Genomic DNA, 19,135 nt, shown 5'->3' with positions numbered 1-19,135 from the left:
CTCATAAAGGAAGTTTTCCTGCTGTCTCTCCACAGTAAATAGTGTTGCTTTGTTGTAACAAACATGACAGTTGTATTGCCTAGAGCAGTCAGCATCTGTCAGCTGCACATCTACTAGGAGAGTCACAAACTGAATCCGAAATAGGTAGTGCAGTTCAGGAGAACCAAAGGACGTGACTGTTTTTCAATGCCTCCAAAAGTGAGAACCAGTTGGAAGTGACCAAAAGTAGCATAATTCTGGATTATAAACTATGATATAGGAAGTTGTAATGGTTGATCTGAAAAAAAGAAAAAGTGTTTTAGTCCACTTAAATTATATCGAAAGAGTTTGTGGCCCACCTTCTATTTAGCCAGAAATTCCAAGTTTATTTGGTAAAGAGTGTGCAAGCTCTCAATATTAAATGATTTAGATTGTGTTAGTGTTGATGTGTATATTCAAGTCCTACATGTTAATATGGAATACTATATATTTACTTTTGTTAAAGTAGATAAATATTTTAACACTTTAAAATGGCTCTTAATTTGGGGTCTTCTTCCTACTAAGGGTTCTGCGTATGTAGTGAACATGGCATTTTCATATGTAGCTACAACATTTGCTTCATCTGTTCAGCAATATTTCTGGTTTCAATGGAGATCTTTAATCATTAATTGTTTTCCCCGTTATGCTTTCATTATCAAGGTACTGAAAGTTGCTTGCAATCTATTCTTTCTACTTATATATCTGATTTCTTTAATTAATAATTGTTAAAGAGTAAAACTAATTTTCCTGATGGCCTGATGAGGAATAAGATAAGTAGCGCTCTCTGAGAAAAGAGCACCATCTATTGAGGAAAAGGCTAACAACAGAAAAAAATAATCCAGGAAGAGAATCAAGGAAGCATTTATTTTTTAAAACATTTACTTTATGTTATCCAATACAAAGATTCATATCAAAGATAAAAACCATGTCTCATTCTGCAGTTATGGTAATAAAAATCATAACTAAAGTCTTGCCTTTTGAAGGGAAAATATGTTTCTCATTTTTCCTGGGAAAATTCATAGAATAATAAGCTTATAGGGCTCGAAGGGACCTTAAGGATTCTTTATATGAGGTGAGTAAACTGAGGCACAGAAAATAGAAATTATCTCTCCAAGGACAGATAGTCCATTAGCTCAATCCCACTGAATCTCTCTTAACCAATACAATCTTCCGTTTATCAGGATGGCAAATCATGATTTGAGTTAATTCAACTAAAAGGTTAACAGAGTAGATTTAGTTAGCAGGAATAATGTGGAAATAATAAATTATCCCAAATTTGTGTCCAGGATCCTAGAGAATAAGGATGAAGAGAAATTACCAAAGCATCTAGAAATCCTACCATCTGAGACATAATCTTTCATTCCTTTTTGTTTCTTGTCTTGGTATTTTCCTCCCTCATTTTTCTCCCCTCTACTTTATACTTTTCTGTAAAGAAAGAGCCAGTGGAGCACCAACTGGCTGTGAAATAAACAGATTTGTCTTATTCCAGTGTTTAAGAGATTGCTAGTTGGGTGAGTTTGTTTTAAAGGCATTACCTCTGACTTCTTCATGAGCTGGAGAAGGAGGGTGACCTTATATCTTACTGAGAACATGATATTATGCTTTCTTTCTCTGTACTTCAAGTTCTAACAAAATGCAGGATGATTTAAAAGGTCACCCCAAACACCCACCTGTGGCAAGTCAGGTGTTTAATTCCAAGGTCAGGTAACCCTTTGGGAATATGACTGTGAAACAGAAAAATAGACAGTTCAGTGACCAAAGAAGTAAGGAGGAAAGCATCTGGAGATTGAAGAAAGTATGTCTATTTAGCTGAGAATGTTTAACTGGACTGCCTTCAGGCTGTGATGTTTTCACTACCAAATGGCCAGTTCAGAAATATTACTGCTCCTGTTAAAAAGAGGAGTATAATGCTGCCTCTATTAAAGTATTGAGGTGAAATGCTCGTCTTTTAGATGCTATTATTTAAAATTCAACAAATATTTTTAAGTGGTCAAGTAGTTACAGTTTTCTAACCAGATTAAGGCAATGTTTATTGGAATATCTTAATGCATTGAGTGAATTGTGAGGCTCAGATGGCTATGATAACAAAAACAGCAAGAAAAATAACTGGTAATACAGGTGTTGTGATTAAGGCTTTTCTGTTTTGTGTCTCAACTCCGTCATCATCATACCTACATCAACAACATTATTAAATACTGTGACATAGGTAGAATTCTTACGTGGTGCTATTCTAAGGAACGCAAGGGAGGAAAAGAGATACTGTCATATGACTTAAAATCCAGATGTTAAACAATACAAATGTTATAACTATTCATGGCCTGAAAGCATTTTTGGTTTTAAAGAAAAAAATTACTTCCAGGGTAATAACATTATAAAAATTACCACAAAGATTCTGGAAAATATGGTGATAAAAATATTATAAGATGTAGCAGTTAAAATGGGATGATAGTATATTATTGTTAAGTATGTTTTAAGGAAAAAAATCAATCAAAATCACATATAGTTATAGCAGGAATATATACAGGAATATTTCGCTTATTGAAAATATTTGACCAAAGTATAGAATTAACTATAACTATAAAAACTAATATAGTCCCAGATGTGTTTATTTTGTGAGTTTTTTTTTTCAAAAAAAATTTCTCCATGTAGTCGTGAACATGGTCTATGCAGACACTGATGAAACAGGTAGAGGGTTAGAAACTTAGATTTTTGTGGGCTGTGTAAACCATCCCTTCAAGTAAAGTTCCAATTAAGAGTACCAAACGATACTGCCTTCATTTTCAAGCTTATTGCTTAATTTGGCTAGATTAATTCTCAATATGACTAGTTATCAGAGAAGAGCATTTAAATATATGGAAGGTGTTATTGTCATTTTTCTTTCACTAAAAAGTATTTCTGATTTTAAAACAAGTCCTATGAGCTTATACTTGCTCTATATACTAAATATTTGATTCAAGTTTAAACTACAAAATGATCAGTCAAGCCTGATTGGAACAGAGGTACAAGGTTTTTACTTAATTCAGATATAAGCAGCGGAGGAAATAAGGAATAATAATGTTTTATCTAACTTAAGGATATGCATGTATGTATTTATATATATAGACATATACAAATATATATGCATGAATTAATTTGAATGTATATGTCACTGAATATGGTCACTAGCAATTTCCATGAAATAAAAAATATAGTTTATTTAGAAAGCTCAAATACTAATACAGCTCACTTCCTTTTTTAAAAAACTATAAAATCTCCTAGAATATGGATTTAAAGGGAAAAACTCCAACTAAATGAAAATCTGTCCCTAACATAATGGTTTACATCAAAACATAAGAATTGAATTGTATGCCTTTCACTTCACAATGGAGAGCCTCTGGTATTATCTGTTATAATCTGAACTTTAACTACCATTTCCTATAAAGACGCTAATTCTGCTGTAAGGTCTGTTCCTCAGCGTGTCCTGAGAACACTAAACTGCTTTCCATTTTCTCCATTGTGAGCTGTGTCTCTGTCATTTGCACAAAGTTTTCATTGAGTTTCTTGTTCCTTTATTCTTTCTTTCTTGAAAGAATGAGCTAGCTTATATTTTATGAAATATTTTCAACATAAACGAATATATAGAGAATAATGTCTTCACCTTTAAAAATTATATATATAATTATAATATGTATACTTCTAGTAATATATATTGTATATTATATATTATTTATATGTACATAATATAATGGATAATACATAATTTATATATTACATGTAATGTATAATGTAATATATAACATAATTATATAAACATAATAATACAGTATATAAAACATATATATAATATATATAAGAAGCCTCCTCTCTTTTCTGCTCCTTTCTCAGAGACTATCACTATCATAAATTTGGTGGTTATTATTCACATACATATTTTTAAACTTTTATTTCACATGTGTGTTTCCACAAGCAAAATGTAACCTTTTCAACACATTCTTCAAACTTTATATATTAAATATTTATATTTTACATTAATGTTAATACAAATAATTTCACTATTTGCCCAGAGTTGTTCTAGTTCTAGCAGATAAATAATAAAAACTAGATGTCAAACAAAACAACGTAAAGCAAGCAAAAACTTTGCCCATTAACTCTCCTGAACACTTTTAACTTATCTCTAAATCTGCATTAAAAATTATTGTAAAGATTTCTCTGCAAGTGTTTTGCAAACTAAGTAATATTTCCATTAATATTTATATACACTATTCAGAAAAAAATTTTGTGCATTTGCTGCAACAAGTAAATCTGTTCATGGATATAACTTAGGCATAATTTCTCTACTTCTAAGAAGGAAATAAAAATAATTGGTTCTGATTACCTCAAAATGTCATTTAAGTGACAAATGCTGACAATATTTACTTTGGGGTTTTGAACATCTTGGAAGATCCTTTACACATAAAAATTGAAAATGTTATTTCCCCTAGTATTCCACTTTAGGTATTAATTGAAATCAAATTGTTTTTGTCAGCAGGAAAAAATAAACTCATTTCGATAAATAATATAAAAGACTATGACATTTTAAAATATATTAACAATAAATACCAAGAATAAATGTTGCGTGGAGCTTTAAAATATGAGAATTTCAAATCTTTAACCCTCACAAAGTTTAGTATAAATTTAACTGAAATAATGATTTATGACAATAGTCTCCAAACTCATTTTTAGATGTAGACACTTATTTCAAGAACTTGGAAGTCAACATAGAAAACAGATCAAAGAAGAGCTATTCAGAATTCATCATGTGTTGGGGCCCAAGAACACTGCTCAACTGCTACGTCCATTCCACACACCCCCCCCCCGCCCCATTGCGGTCCCAAAGGCACCTCCCTGGAATTTCCAGGGCTCCCTCAGGCACTATTTTAAAGCAATGGTTTTCATATTATTTCAGACTCCTCTTGTCCCTCACCTCTCATCCTTCAGCTCACCTTTTGCTTCAGTAATTGATGTAGCAGTCAATTTTGCCCAGATATGACTTGGTAACACTTTATTTTAGCTGCATCTGTATCCCTCACCTTCTGCCCTGGAGCTTCTCTAACTCCACCAGCCTCCAGAGAAATCAGCCTGAGGAAACGGGAAGAAGTTGCCACTCCGTGGAACAACCCTTGGCAGGGGAAATGGGGGCCTGTGGACAAACAGCCCCCTCTGCTTCAGTCTCTCCTTACTTGCACAGTTCTGAGGAGCAGACCAGAAGGCACATCGGAAGGTCTGGTCAACATTTTGATCATCTCAAAGATGTGCTGCTCCTTCTTCCCAGTTTCACTCCTCCCCCATTTCTGTTACTCGCTTCTGTTCCTCACTTCTCTTCCCTGCAGTTGCTTTCCAAGATGATTCACCTTCACATAAGATCTTGTCTCAGACTCTGCAAAGCTCATCATTCCTGTTATTTTGTAACTGGCTACTATGTGTTGGCACAGTAAAATCTGATTAATAAATAGAGCTTTATAGACTCATTGAATATAGATTTTTCTTAACAATTAGAAACTCTTAAGAAAAATTCTAATAAGTATTCCCAATTAGAACTACCAAGCAAGTTCATAAGCTAAGCTTTTCCTTCCATTTTTTTCCTGCCTCAGGACCCAGAAAAGTACATTAGTACTTTAGTATATTTTGCTTAATGGAGAAGGAGTAGGCAAAAGTCATGTATGGCATTCAGTTTACTTCTTGAGTTCATGGTGATGGTAGCACTAGGGTCTCTGATATGTAAAGGAAATGAAACTCCCTATGCCTTCTAAAAAATTATCTGAAGACAAAAACTACCGCTCCCTTCTCTGCTTATCCCAAGTTGTATAGTAACCATAAGAGTACTTATAATAACTAAGCTCAAGAAAATTTCAAGGTCCTCAAAACTGAGCTAAAATGACCAATACAAGAAATGTCATATAAAAGAAGCATCATGCCGGGGCTGGCCCCGTGGCCGAGTGGTTGAGTTCGCGCGCTCCGCTGCAGGCGGCCCAGTGTTTCGTTGGTTCGAATCCTGGGCGCGGACATGGCACTGCTCATGGGACCACGCTGAGGCAGCGTCCCACATGCCACAACTAGAAGAACCTACAACTAAGAATACACAACTATGAACCGGGGGGCTTTGGGGAGAAAAAGGAAAAAATAAAATCTTTAATAAAAAAGAAGCATCATGCCATAAGCTTGTCATAGCAATGCCTTTCCTTAGCCATCCTTTTTTGTTTTAGGTCACCTTATTTCCTTCCCTCCCAATTCCTCAGGCTGAGGGTCCTTGAACCAAGACAGAAATTCAGAAAAGAAGAGTAGCACGGAAGAAAAGCTTTGCTTTGGCTCAGAACCCCTAGTGTCAATTGTGGATCGACTTCTCTCTGTTCTGTGCCTCATTCTCTCACTTGTAAAATGTGTGAATTGGACTAAAAATCTTAAAGTCCCTTCTAGGACTAAGATTTCCCGTGGCGACTTCAATGACTGTTTCTCCACAATTTTTTCCAGCTATCCTGTATAGAGAAAAAAGTAATCACCTACAAAATTAAATGATCTTGGTGCCAAATCCATTTCTCGCCCTTGGATTCTAAATGAGCTCACATGGAAACTGTCAGAGAGAGAAAGTGCTGAGTTGCTAGCTGTTGCAGTGGTCAATTAAGATAATGAGCCAAGCTGAAAGTCACAGGCAAGCATTTATTCACTTACGGTGACAGTATAAGCAAGAGGTTGAACAGGAAAAGCTATCAGCTCCCCAATGTTCCATTTTTCCCCACAGAGAGGCACCAGGTCACATATATGAGCGCAGATATAGGGGAGGGGGAAGGAGGGTCATCGTCTTGCTGCACAGGGAGCCACAAACAAAAGGATCCTGTTGTTTTATGGACCTGGGGTCCAGCAGGAGGGAGAGGAGGAGGGTTAGGCATGGGAAAGTACTGAGTCGGAGTGGAGAAGAGTTTCTTCAAGGTGTCCTGGTAAGGAGGTCTCAGCAGAGGCAACTGGGAAGGACCTTGCCAATGGCCCCTCACTGAGGAGGCCTGCAAATGGAGGTGTTTGGGGTAAGAATGTATATACACACAAAAGCATGGTTGGTGAAGGTGTGGGAGGGTCATGAGTCCTTGACCACAGCTCCTTCTAGTCTGTGTACCAAATCTGTGGTAGAGAGCAGCTCTACCCCACAAAGCCTGCCAGGTAAAGCCTTTGCAAGTGCCTATAGTTGCCCTCAAAGGTCACATAAAAGATTTTGAAGTGGACCCAGATTTCTCAAATTCAGCTTAAACCCTCATATCTCTCTCTCATTCTCTGTTTAATTCATGGGGTGATCACTTTAATATTTGCCTTCAGAAATTAATCATATTCTTCATGTTGCATTTCAGAACTGAGTCAGAGAGAGAGGAGATAGTGGTTGCATCAAATCTCATCAAGTGAAACTTTGTAAACCAATGGGTTGAGTAGGTAGGGCTCTTATACATGGTGGAGCATATGATGGGTTCTGTCTAATGAGAGAGAGAGGATTCTGTTCTAGATATCAGTGTCTGTCCAGGCAAGAATATCATCTTTTTTTTTTTTAATTCAACCATGTGTTAGCTTATCAGTTGCATATAAGTAGGTATCCTAAAGTGACTCAAATAGTAACCATTCAGATTTACTAAGAAGTATTAGGATAATTTAAATTAATATTTGAATAAGTTAAACCAACCTGATCCATTCATTGTCTTCAAAGATGTTACATATTAACGTCTTCTTTACATTTTTCTTTCCTCTTTCTATTTTCCTCCCATCATCTCTCCACTTCTTTTTCTCCCAAAATCCTTCTCATTCTTCAAATCCCAACTTGAATCCATTCCTCCTTGCAGCTGCCTCAAAGTACTCATTAAACCAACTTTCCTGCAGTGTAATCCATAATATATGCTCCTACTGTGAAAACTCTGTGAGTTTTCTCAGGACTTTAAAAAATGTTACTTGATAATCCTTGAAGAATTTGTCTACAATTATCTCTCTGTGTTAGCCATGAAATTCAACATTTCACAGTCAAGCAACAGAACTGTCTGTCTTTAAAATATTGTGTCTTTCAAAGTTTTTAGCATTTTAAATTTATCTCACATTATTCAAATATAAATTCTAATTCAGACAATTCATTCAATTCACTGCTTTATTCTTGCCGTTATGTCTTGAGTCATGAAAACTGATCTGTACCGGTGGATTGCTATCAGCAAATAATAAATTCAGACATACACACATATGTATCTATATACACTTGTACACATAAGTCCACAAACTTTACTCATAATTTAACTCCAGAAAGTAAAATTTTAAAGAGTGAAAAGGAAATTAATATAGTCGATTCTCATTATTCATGGCAGTTATGTTCTATAAAGTCACCCTGACTACTGAATTAGAGATGACGAAGATTTGCTCCTGTGGGAGATACAGGATTAGGTTTTGTGAGCCTCCAATCACAGCAGTTTCATCAACTAATCAATAGGTAATGTTCTGTTATGCGTGTTTCTGTTTAAAGGCAGCCTATTTAATACATACTTTTGATTCATTAACGTTGAACTCCAAGCCAACAGCATCATAACTAATGCCTGCACAAAGCTTATGTAAGGTACCTACTTTCTCCATTGGGCACGTCACAGCCATCTTGTACTTAGGAACACCAGCGCTATGCTTTTTTTAAAGAGTGAAATCACCAACAAAAACACACAAACGTGCCAAAATTGTGGCACTAAATAGACCTCGAAAAGGAGACATTTGGAGTCTGAGAGCTGAAATGGGAAAGCAGAGTGTTGCTTTGGGCTTGACCTCAGCTGGGAACTTGCTCATCAGAGCTGCTCAATTTTTTGCCTTTCTAGATGTGTCTGCGAATCACTACAAAAGCCCATGAATGCAGATTTTATGGGTACAAATAAATTTTAGCAAATAAGCTTGTTTGCGAATACAGAACCCACGAATAATGAGGATCGATTGCATATGCAATGTTCTTCAAGGAAATATTTTAAAAATACAGCTGAAGAAAAAAACAAGGAGGCTATGTTCCATATTAAATATGACAGCAGGTTCAAGAAATGAAGACAAGTTTTGTGTTTTTATTACCATTTATCATACTCAGAGGGAATAGCTTGAAAGCAAAATGGATTCTCGTATGATTCAATCATCAGTCTGTCACTAGAGACCTAGGTATGGCACACAAATTTGAAACTATACATGGTATATTTCATTTTGCATATTGAAATAAAATTCTTAAAATTAAATTGATCCCCTTGTATTTCTAAAAATAGAAGTTTAAAATAGAATTGGGATTATGTAATGTAAGTATGTGAATGTCTGGATTATAATTACAATTTAGGATTCCTTTCAGTTGCCTGAAGTCTTATGCTTTTATTTTTAGTAAAGTTCTAAGTTCCAGAAAGAAAACTTTCGCCTAAGAGTGAAACTGCCCTATAGACGTACAATTGCAACTGTTACTTGATGCTTAAATACAACAAGCTTCAGAGTAATTTTTAAGCCACAAATTCCTTACTCTAGTTTTTAATAAGAAACTAAAAAGGGCTCTGCCTATGGTGTAATGGCTCCAGGTCTGTGAATTAGCCTGTTTTCTCCACACTGAGAAGGGGGAGAATGCACAAATAAAGTAGGGATGCAGTCCGGAACATAAAACCCTGTTTGATGACAAAATGCTTTCATGAGCCAATGTAAAGTTTGAGTCTAAATGATTCCAAAGAATTTCACTTCATTTTTACTACATTTGGGCACACAAACAACTCATACCCATCAGATAAAAAGGGCTCACTTCTCTCAGTCGAGACCAGGGTGTGACAAATGTTTACTGCAAAGGGCCAGAAAGAAAATCTATCAGGCTTTGCAACCAGATGGTCTCTGTCACGACCACTCCACTCTGCTGCTGAAGCCCAAAAGTGGCCATAGATAAAGTGTAAGTGAATGGGCATGACTATGTTCTGATAAAACTTTGTATGAACACTGAAACTTGAATTTCCATATAATTTTCACCTGCCTCAAAATATTATTTTTCTTTTGACTTTTTTCAACCATTTAAAAATGTAAAACCATCTATAATCTTACTTTGTTTTGTGGTTATTCTACCAGGATGCTGGCTCTGTGAAGATATAAAAGGGAGACATGCAGGGCCCAGCCATGGCTGCGTGGTTACAGTCCACGCGCTCTGCTTCAGCAGCCCAGGTTTGTGGGTCTTGATCCCGAACACAGACCTACCGCACTCACCAATCCCTTTGTGGAGGCGTCCCACCCACGAAATGAGGGCAGAACGGCACAGATGTCAGCTCAGGGCTGAAATTCCTCAGGCCAAAAAAAGAGAAGGATTGGCAACAGATGTCAGCTTAGGGTGAATCTTGCTTAGGGGAAAAAGAAAAAGAAAGGCAGACATGTAAAAACTCAGTTTTTACATATTTTAAAATTTTTAAATATTTCTCAAATTTAAACATATTTCTTATTAATGACAATGACAAAACAATCGATTTTTAACTGGTATTTTAAAAATTATTTTGTCTAATCTTTTAGTTGATTTTTATGAAAATCCATGCGTTTCATTATCAGAAAAATAATCATGCCATATTTTCTTTGGTTAACTTACTCTACAAGAATGACATGATTCTTCATTCAGTACAAAAATGCTAATCTTCATTTTGGTTTACTTGATTATATGATGCAAATTATTCCACAACAAATATTACTTCCCTTTTACAGCCTGAGATTAAAAACAACCAAGCTAATTATTATATATAAACATAGAAAAAAATACAAATAAAAATGTAAACCTCTTTAGCTGACAGGTCATAAAAAGAAGCAGTGGGCTGGATTTGACCCACAAGCTATCATTTGCCAAACTCTGGTACAGAATGTGCTAAATAAAATTTATTTTCTTTCAGTGGTCATAAAATAAGAATATATTGTCTTTGACAAATTTGATTGAATGTTGCTTAATAGATAGAGACAAAGCATTTTGTAAAAATATCCTAGTACCAACTTGCAATATTTTTCAATATCAGAAAATAGCCATACAAATGTGAAATTTCGCACAAACCAGAGAGTATTCATAGATTATTAAGACAGAGGATATTACTTTTTTGAAACTGATGTTGAAGTTGGACTAAAGTAGTAATCACACAGGATTGTCTCATTTCACCCCAGGTCCCCATCGTCAACCTCCATCTCTTCATTTGACTCAGACGATCCACAATATTCATTACCACCCTTAGCCAGAGATTAAGGAGTAAGTGCTTAGAAAATAGCATTTCCGAAAAATTTCCCTCTATTGGATATGCTTTTCGGTTATCTTAAATGAGGGCAATTTTCTAGGCTTTCCCACAGTATTTTCATCTTCAATCATTTGAAGCTTTCAGGAAAAATTGAAACTGTCATCTGCAAATTCATATTAACTTCTTAACAAACATAAAATCTGTCCTCAAAGACACCTATGCGTGCACACCAGCCACTTTGCACCCACCCGAGTGCACCCAGATGGTGACTGGCAGCTTCATTTCACTCAATCTCTCTTTATGCCCTTTCAAGCACAAAGGCTCATTGCTTGGATTTTTTTCTCTTCTTTCTGACTTACATAACTTGTTTGTTTTTCAAAACTTTGGTTTCTGCAGTTCTCAAAGTTTGCTTTGAAAAATGTTATTCCTCGCATTTTAGAACTCAGACTATCCTGTTGGATAAAAAGGACTGGGGTAGACCAAGGCGTTCTGTGGTATTTTTTATCCTTCAGCTTCTTATCCATGGTTTTGCTCAATGATTTCCTAAAGACTTGCTGAAATCTCCTCCCTGCCTCACTTCACATCTTTAATCAGTCCCCATCTGTCTCCAAATGACTGCTTCTTTGATCAGTTGTTCTCACAGAGAACTTTCTGGCACGTACAGAAATTCTTTAGAGTAGCCAGATGGCCACCAGGTATAGGTTTGCAAGGAGAGCCAAGTTAAGGAGAGTTTTAACTGGATGATATATAGTCCAGCTGAAGAATTCCACAGCTCACAGAATCTCTCAAGAGAGAATTGGAGCTAAATTCGAGGATAAAAAAATTTGACTTTCCTTCCAATTTACTCCTGGAACACCCAGAGCTATTGCATAAATCTTTGCAGCGTGTTAAGACAAATAGAAGGCCTCCAGGATCTTCCATTTAGTGATTAGACATTATCATCCTCTGAGAAGCCTTTTAAAAAAAAAGGAAACCCACCTCCACCTAAGACTAATTAAATCAGAATCTCTGGGGGTAGCTTCTGGTCATAGATAGGTCTAAAATCTCCCCCAAGTGATTCTGACATGCAGTCAAGATTGAGAAGCACAGATCTGGACCAACCTATCCATTTTATGGATGAGAAAACTGAGTCCTGTTTGGCAAGGAGGTTTAAGATGTCTGTCCATATGTTTTACTTCTCTAAACTTTAAGAAGCTGTTCACAGAATAAGAAACTAGTTAAATTACCTCCTGAAAAGCTAAAGCTCAGGATGTTTCAAAAATTTCCCTAAAATTGACAGATCAGCTCTCTTCACAAGAGGTATACTGGAGTGGATAGAATGCTAAACCTGGAACCAGAAGACTCATGTTTGAAGCCCTGCTCCTTACTTATCATAGTCACATAACCTCCCTGAATCTCGTTAGTTAGCATTTACTAAAGGAATAATAATCATATTCAATCTCACATGGATTTTAGGTCAAATTAGATAAGATACACGGAAGTGTGTGATAAACTCTAGAAGTGCTATATAAAAATAGGGAATTTTGTTATTTGCTTCCCTTCCTCTGGGAATTTATCTTCCCTCCCACTAGGCTCACATCATCAATGTGAGGGATCTCAACATTCAACTAGTGCTTTTGCCTTCCCATAGGTCAAACATATTATTGGTTACAATATTTTGAAATGCAGTTTATCCTTTTGGAATCACAATTTCTGCAGAGGCCAAGCAAGGCATTGCAAGGGTGTCACTGTTGTCATTCTTCATTTCAGTCAACTCTTTCCTGATGTGCTGAGTCCAAAGCATCTTGTGGGCAACCATCATGATGTGAAGAGTATCCTAAGGATGGATAAAGGCAACTTACTTGGCTCCCTATTGATAAGTCTTTTTATAATGTCCAACAAATCCAGTGGAGAAAAAAGATGCAAACCAATTATTTTTTGGAAAAAAATAGCAATTTTTTCCTAAATGTTGCACATTTAAATTGGTGTTATAGTCAAAGCGTCTAAAGCAGAATCTAAGTCTAAATGTTGACTGCATGTGATTAGATTCATTTCACCCAGCAGAGTAGTTTATTTGAATTAGGAGAAATAACTTATAATAATGGCATTCTCTGAATACTAGCTGCGGAAATTTAGGCATTGAAAATATCATTTCAGTGAAGGGTCCCAGCTTCTGTTACGAGTCTGAGTCGCTAGTCTCAGTAAAATTGGTCAAAAAGACAAGGCTCTCCATGGAGGATGAATTGATGACACAGTGAGTCTGTGTGCCTGTCTATTCCTAACACCTTCATAATGGATTTTTCCAGGACTTGCAAAGCAAAATGTCTGCAAAATTCCTAAATCAGAGTAGTAAACTCTATAAATAAAGTAAGCACAAGGAAGAAAATAACATTCTTGAGGCTTACAGTGTTCCTGAGAACTAAGTATTCCAAGTACAGAAAGTGTGGGGAACAAGGAGATTAATGAAAGCGAAGGATTTCTTTGTTTCTGAGCATTTTTTCGCTGAAACACTGGGTTCAATGCCAGTGAAAGGTTGAGCATTTTGTGGGGGAGTATTAAACGTTAATTGTAAAATGCTGCCGGCAGTATAACCTGAACATCAGAACCTGATTGTGCCTGCCAAGAAGAACAGGGGAAATTATTACTGACATTATAATTTCATACTCAGCCCCCATCGTCTCTAAAAAGGAAACCACATGAATTGGATGAAATTAAATATGTGCTTCTGATTATGGTGGCAATCCAAGTCCACTAAAATAAGAAGTCCTATTAAAAGCAGACAGCGTTAATTGAAATCCTTCAAATGGTCTGTCCTTCTGATGACAAAAGGAAGCTTATTTAACTTCTTTGTAAAACGAACAAAACATATATCTAAAGAATAAAGATAACACATTTAAAATTATGTAGGACTTTAATTTTTTCATTGCATTGAGCAATTTGATTCTTATAAAATTTTTGTGAGTATAGAGAGAGAAAAAATTGTTAACCAAACTAATATTAAATAAGATGACACTGAGGATCCTTTATTTATTTTCTGTGTTTGTTGAACACTAACTATGCACAAAGCTCTCTCCTAGAAGCTCCAGATCTACCAATGAGCAAAACAGACGCAGTCCTACCTCTCTCCGAAAGTACAGTCTGACAGAGAAGAAAGTTAAACCATTTTACCAGTTGATAGATGCCAAGGGCAGGACGAACCTAGTGTTCTTCAGCCACGCTATTAGACAAACATGATTCCCAAAGTTTAGGACAATTATTGCAGCTCATCTTCTTCCATTACCAAGCCCAGCAATGGGATAAATTCAGATTTAAGTCTTTATTCAATTTTCCAAATTTTGTTGAAGACATTATTTATATCTCAGAGACAAGACAGACAAAAGCCAGTGGAGAGGGCCTTGATTAATTTTCATAAAACAATGAAAGATAATCCTAATGACCACAATTTACAAATATTTCTCAAAGCAGATGTAAACATTTTACAAATTGTAAGGATAATGCAATGGAATAGTAGGGTCCTGAATTAATGGGATTCAGAGGAAGAAAATCTTAAGAATCATTGCTCTGGGATGCTTATCAGTGTGTCACTGTACTGAAACGATGAGCAGTCTACTTCTGAACACCCTGTCACATGGACACAGGCAGCAGAAAGCTCAAGCTGGAAGTCAGACTTGAAACTTCTCTTCTTTGAAATTACTCTCCTTTTTATGGAATTTGGGATATAAGTATCAAAGGAGAAAGTGATGCCATCCTTTGAAAAGGATTACTGCTCTCAACAAAGAATAAGTTTCCTGCCAATAAACAAATATGTCACATTTTCATAAAAGACGTTGGTACATTGGTACATGAGTCAATGCCACAAAGAATACATTAAAACACATAAATCACACCAATGATAATTTCCACAAAAGAGTATTATTTTCTCAACAATATAAAAGCTCAAAGTAACGGTATATGAATGAAGAATTAACATGCCTATCTACATACCCTTGCCTTAATTGCCTTTTAAAACATATTTTACATAAAGATATGTGTCCTGGGGCCAGCCCAGTGGTGCAAGAGTTAAGTTTGCACACTCTGCTTCGGCAGCCTAGGGTTTGCTGGTTCAGATCCCAGGTGCGGACGTATGCACTGTGTATCAAGCCATGTAGTGGCAGGCATCCCACATATAAAGTAGAGGAAGATGGACACGGAGTGTTAGCTCAGGGAGAATCTTCCTCAAAAAAAAAATATGTCCTCTAATCTGTCAAAAAATTTACTCTAACTCTCATACAATGATAGAAACCTTGCTTTGATATAGCTGAGATATTTTGATCACACCATTGTTTGACGTTAAGTTGATATTCAGAATATAACAAATTGCTCAACATTCTAGCTAAAATATAAGATGTAGAATTTAAAAAGTCAAAATATTTTGTAGGGGATAATTGATCAAGGAAAATAGTTGTGTTTTCAGAGCAATCATAGGAAAGAATGTATCAGTTATCTTTAGCACATATGAGAAAATATGCCTAAAACAATGTTAGTATAGGCAAACAGAAGTAGCACTTTTATAAATAGAAACATTTAATCTGTGTCTTGTTGGAGAGTTGTATCTGCCTTATTAAATTTGACACGCATGAGAAGCATAACCGCCATCATCATCATCATCACCATCATCTTAGCTAATGTTTATTGAAAGTTAGTACATTAGAATTGATACTAACAATCCTTAAATACACTATTTTTAAAATTTTCATTCTTATGACAACCATTTAAGGAAGATACTAGTATTTTCCAAGTTTTACAGAAAATTTGAGTAATAAGTACAACTTTGTCCAGCTAGTAAATTATAGTACCAAGATTGGAAATAAGATCTATATGACCCTTAAACTTAAGGTCTTTCAAAACTGTTATGTCTAATTGCATCAAGGTGAGATTTTCGAGCCAGTTGTTGAGGCTTCATTAGGATGGCTGACTGGACTATTATCTTAACTCTTACAGCATATGTCCCAGAATCTCCCCTAATTGACAACCTGTTCATGACTTCATTTGTTGATAGGGAGTGGCACTGAAAATGAGAACAGAGGAAACAGGAAACTCGTCTCCTTACAGGTCTAAATCTGGAGTGTTTCCTATGTATCAGGATGTGGTATTTTGAATTGAGCTTGTGTCTCTGGGCTAACTGGGTACAGGTCTCTAACTGACCTTGCCCTTCAGCCTGGAAAAATAGAATCCGTTAATTATTTGTAGAACTTCTAATTACGAAAACTCAGTTGTGATCTAAAGGTGCTCTCATACTGTGTCCCCAACAGCATAATTTTATGCTGTGACTGGTGGATGCCAATAATTTATATCAACAAACTGATCAGGAGACAACTAGTGTGCCAGACTCAGTGCTGAGACGTATAGATCCAGCTGGGGTTTCTGGATCTGTTATTCAGCCAAGCACCATGCCATTTTCGTATTTCCATTTACCTGAATAAAAAAAGGAAATTTCCATGGGGGCTGGCCCCGTGGCCGAGTGGTTAAGTTCGCGCGCTCCACTGCAGGCGGCCTGGTGTTTTGCTGGTTTGAATGCTGGGCGCGGACATGGCACTGCTCATCGGGCCACAACTAGAAGGACCCACACGAAGAGTACACAGCTATGTACTGGGGGGCTTTGGGGAGAAAAAGGAAAAAAATGAAAAAAATCTTTAAAAAAGAAATTAAAAAAAATTTTTTTTAATTAAAAAAAAAAACCGGAAATTTCCGATTTGGAGAATGTAAGCCCCTTGAAGACAAGACTGTCTTTTTTGTTTTTAACTCTTATATCCCTGAACTTAACAGAGTAACAAATGGTCATAAGACATAGTATAGCTGAAATGTTTCAGTAAATTGAATTGATTATACTGTTATCTTAATGCTATATTTATTTCAGCTTCTGTGTTTCAGTGTCCCATTTCTGGTTTGTGAAAATAACAACTTTTACATCGTTATTCCTCTGAGAGTTAATGGTTGAAAGAAACCTGGAATTCTCAAAAATAAAATTCTCGTAAAATGGGTAACTATTGTTTAACTTGGAGAGCGAAGATATTTTTCAGGGTTATTTTTCACATTCAAGTGGAGAAGAGAACCTGAGCACATGGAGTCTCTGCTTTCTCCTTCTCCCACTTCATCGTCCAAAGGCGTCCAAATGGGAGAGTGGCTACAAGTGATGGAGCAAAAATGAATCTGGAAGAGTTAATTCTGGAAGAATCTGAGAGGAATCAACGTGGAAGAAAAGATACACTTTTACTCAAAGATTTTGCTAAAGCATCCTCCTAAGTAAATTCTAAGAAAAGCATCGCACTCCGTGTCCTTGTCTCCCCATGAGCAAAACACCAGATGGACAGGCTGGGAGAAAGTTAGCTGGAATCACTGCCAAGTGAAAGCAACCAGGCATATCGGTGTTACTCCACGGAGTCTATACAAAGTAAAGGGACACTGAAAGAACTGAAAATCCTCCCTTCTCACTCATGACTCTTACCTATAACTCCTTTTTTGCTTCTCAAATGGTTCATGGAGTCACTTACGAAAAGTATGGAGAACTAGCCTGTACAACTCCCATGCCAGTTCATTCCACATTTTATGGTTTGGAAGCAGACTGAAGGACATGAGTTATCCAGGGAGATTACCAGTCAATGGAATTCTGCTTCTTGCATCAACATGATGGACTGAAAACTGACAAATATTGGGAGAAGAATTCTCAGTGGTGAGAATTTTTTTCTCCCCCTGAAAAACCATGGATTTATTCTTACCCAGGAGAAGAAAGATGAGGTGACCATAATATTATTATGCTACCAATAATATTAACCATAATATCAGGAAGGCAATAGGAGTCAGGTTCTTCCCCCAGGAAATGGGAAAAGAGAAATCACAAGATAACGTTTAACTAAAGAATCCAGATTCATCTGGGTGATGCACCACACAAAAGGTCACACTAGTGACTAAAGAGAAATTTCTAGCCTCTGCTATGGGCCAACCATTTCACAGACATTTAAAAATGCAAAGTTTAGGGCAAGAAAAAGAAGTTCTACTTCACAGAGCAGAAAATAAACTGGCAACAAAATGTGATGATTACTCTCTATCAGTAAAATGAGTAGTAAAATTTGCCAATTTAAATGTATTTAGCAGAGGTTTATATTTGCTTCTGAAAAAACAGATACATGACAGAGTAATTGGAGAAACTAGATTTACATTTATTTCTAGAAGACAGATAATAAATAGGCCCATTTGGTGTTGACTGTCTACTAATCCTTTCCTGCCACCATCAAAGACAAAATATTTGGTAGCGTGGGCCAGACGTATTACCCCGGGAAGCAAATATAACCTTTTCATGGGCACTCTCCATGTGATGAAACAAATGTTGAATAAGTGCAACTTTCCTGACGCTCAAATGCAAGTTACTTTCTCCTTTCGACGTTGCCATATCACTCCATACTTTGCCATAATATCTAACATTAGATGGTGTTTTTTTTGAAATCACTTGCTTCCGGTCTCTCACCAGACTGAAGTTTCCTCCAAAACAGGAGGGGGCACATCTCAGTTGAGAACCATTGCCTAGGACAGTACTTAGCAAAAATTAAAATTAAAATGGTGTTAAATGTATGTTGGACTTAATGTTGACACTTAGAAGTTTTCCTGGCGAAAAAAGTAATTATGAAAATATAAATATGTTCTACGAAAATTAAACACATAGCTAGACTTTTTAAGATGTTCTATTTCATTTATAAAGTCCAATATAATTTTTAAGCTAGGACAAACATGAAATGTATAACTTTGATCACGAAGTTAGAGTATTAAACATAAAATGTTATCAGAGTTTGTCTCTTCCTGTTCAGCTTATGGTGATCTGTAGTTTATATTTTACATTCTTAAGATTTTTAAAAATGGATCTTCAATGGCATAATGAAGAAAAACAATTAATA

At 36.0% G+C, this 19,135-nt stretch overlaps 1 protein-coding gene across 1 annotated transcript in view; it reads left to right on the top strand.

Annotated features, from left to right (window-relative positions):
* Window positions 1-19,135, top strand: part of OPRM1 (opioid receptor mu 1) — a 57,207-nt gene that overhangs the window by 1,122 nt on the left and 36,950 nt on the right. The window lies entirely within an intron of this gene.

The sequence above is a fragment of the Equus przewalskii genome, chromosome 32 (assembly GCF_037783145.1).
Source record: "Equus przewalskii isolate Varuska chromosome 32, EquPr2, whole genome shotgun sequence".
Taxonomy (NCBI): domain Eukaryota; kingdom Metazoa; phylum Chordata; class Mammalia; order Perissodactyla; family Equidae; genus Equus; species Equus przewalskii.
The sequence above is the reverse complement of the archived record's forward strand: the minus strand, read 5'-3'. Positions and strand labels throughout refer to the sequence as shown.